Source organism: Sinocyclocheilus grahami, unplaced genomic scaffold (genome assembly GCF_001515645.1).
Source record: "Sinocyclocheilus grahami isolate Dianchi unplaced genomic scaffold, SAMN03320097.WGS_v1.1 scaffold122.1, whole genome shotgun sequence".
Lineage (NCBI taxonomy): Eukaryota > Metazoa > Chordata > Actinopteri > Cypriniformes > Cyprinidae > Sinocyclocheilus > Sinocyclocheilus grahami.
In genome coordinates, this window is record NW_015505301.1 from 2,057,099 (window position 1) to 2,059,558 (window position 2,460).

Genomic DNA, 2,460 nt, shown 5'->3' on the forward strand with positions numbered 1-2,460 from the left:
GTGCACACACTGTCAGAGCTGTGTGAGATCACTACCATCCTGCTTTTGTGGGGGTGGGTAGGGGTGTTAATTTTTTTCCCCCATAGGTTTTTAACATTCTAAAAGCTCTTTATTCCAAAGATACTACAAGCTAGTCAATGTATTGTAAGTTGCTTCAGAAGTATTGCAAGTATTACGTACAACAATAAAACAGTGCATTGACATAAAAAAGGAAATTTACTTTTGGTACTTAAGTACTTTTAAAAGCAAGTACTTCTGTACTTTTACTTAAGTAAAAATCTGTCTTTACAACTTTTACTTGTAATGGAGTAATATTTGACCAGCGGTATCTGTACTTTCACTCAAGTAATGGAGTTGAGTACTTTGTCCGCCTCTGTCAAAAATACAGTAGAAAGTAATAAGTACCCACTATGATGTCAATATAACATTGAACTAGACAGACATATGTTTCATTTCTTGAACTCAATGGCCAGTCAGAGGCATTTAAGTTAGTATCCACTCAACAATGGAAACGCCAGAGATTTTTTATTACCGAGGTCTGTATGCTCATGAACCCTCTCATTAATTGTAACAGTGTAGTCACGATGTAAATAAGAAATTCAACATGCTGTGCAGACAACTTCGTTGTCAGATTGCCATGAATTAAAGTGTGTGTCAGTCAGCTTTTTAGTCATTATGAAGGGAGCACTCTTTGCGAGCATTCTTGGCTATATACAGGTGCATCTCAATAAATTAGAATGCCATGGAAAAGTTCATTTATTTCAGTAATTCAACTCAAATTGTGAAACTCGTGTATTAAATAAATTCAATGCACACAGACTGAGAAAATTTTGGGTGGGCAGGTGTACTTTGTAAGCACAAGCCTAATAAATGAGTGGCAATTACAATGCATTGCTCCATTAGTATAGACCAGGTACACGGAGCAAGAAATTTTCTATAAGAAAACGCACACAAATGTAGCACAGATCACATACATAGAAGTGGTAAACCGCAGGGAAACTTGCTCTATGTCCACATTGATCAGTTCTGCTACCATCAAAACAGAACAAGCAACAATGTAGACACTTAAAACCAGTATGACTTGTGCTACAAAAATACTTTTGGGGGGGGATGGGGTCCAGTGTTGTTTTGGATCCATCGGTCTTTACTTGTATGGAGGGTCACAGGTCATTACTGATCTCGCAAAACTTTAAAAACAGAGCCAAAGTTAAATTTATTTTAACCCCTTAACGGTCACTCACATTTTTGAACATACACATGAAAGTGCACGATCCAAACTTAGATTTTTAGAATTCATGAACAAACATTTTGTAACATGATATTGATGTACCATTTTCATGGTAATGCAATGTTTAATTTTAAAAGGGGTTTCAAAGGATGAACTGAGATTTAAAGTTTTCAATTGATTTATAATTTCTGATGATTTCTAAAGTGTGAGAGAAAAAGGCAACAGACTTTTTTTGACAAAGGTCAGAACTCCTGTTATGATGTAGATTTGAGGTGCACTCGTCAAATTAATCTATTACTTTTCCTACATAATTTAACAAAAACATTGGTAAAATACCCATTTAGGAGTTTTAGACCTTTCCAACAATATATAGTTAGTCATGATTAGATTAGGGATGCTCCTGGATCACCTGTTTCGCCTCCGATACCGATACCTAGGGTTCGGTATTGGCCGATACAGATACCAGTGAAGTTTTTTTCCCCTCATTTAAATAAATGTAGAATTTAGTGAAAAAACTATTTTGTGGGGAACAAATAAAAGTGTTGCACTAAATATGGTAAAATGTTACACATTGCTATTTGTATTATTATAAAATCCATTAATTAAAAACACACATATACATTTACAATAAAATTAAAATAATTTTTTTTAAATGTATAGCATATTTTTTAATAAGACAACAACATATGATACGATAGGACAAAACAAATACAGTGCAGCACGAACTGTTTTTATACATTCAACCCTCAACGGACACCTTGGCAATTGAATCGTCATTGGCTAGTATATTTTTGGGTTTACTCGCCAGACTGAAATACTATACTCGTATGCATGTATGCATGCGCGCGTGTGTGTGTAAAATGGTACAGCTTTTTAAATATCTGAAAGTACACTCTTAATATCAGTCAGTTAGTTAGTAATTAGAATTAAAACTTGGTAACCATGAACTTAGGACTGGTGCTGGTGCTTTTTTTGGTCATTCAGTGTTCCTGTAAAAATAAAACAAACAATAATACTGATAAGATATTATTATTATACGAATTCTACTAATAAGAACAATATAAAAACGCACTAAGGATTAATGAGCTACTGGATTCATGAATATTAATCAGGTTGTGTGCGTTTGCTCGAACTGATTCGCTGAAATCAAAACAGGGATGATAATAGGTGAGCACCAGCCAATGAGATTGTCGTTTGCGCATTAGTTCCGCCTACTACAGGAAAACCCGGCA

The 2,460-nt window shown here is 34.8% G+C and overlaps 1 protein-coding gene across 1 annotated transcript in view; it reads right to left on the reverse strand.

Moving 5' to 3' along the window:
* LOC107589976 (homeobox protein Hox-B5b-like) overlaps window positions 1-2,460 on the reverse strand; it is a 7,927-nt gene that overhangs the window by 1,472 nt on the left and 3,995 nt on the right. The window lies entirely within an intron of this gene.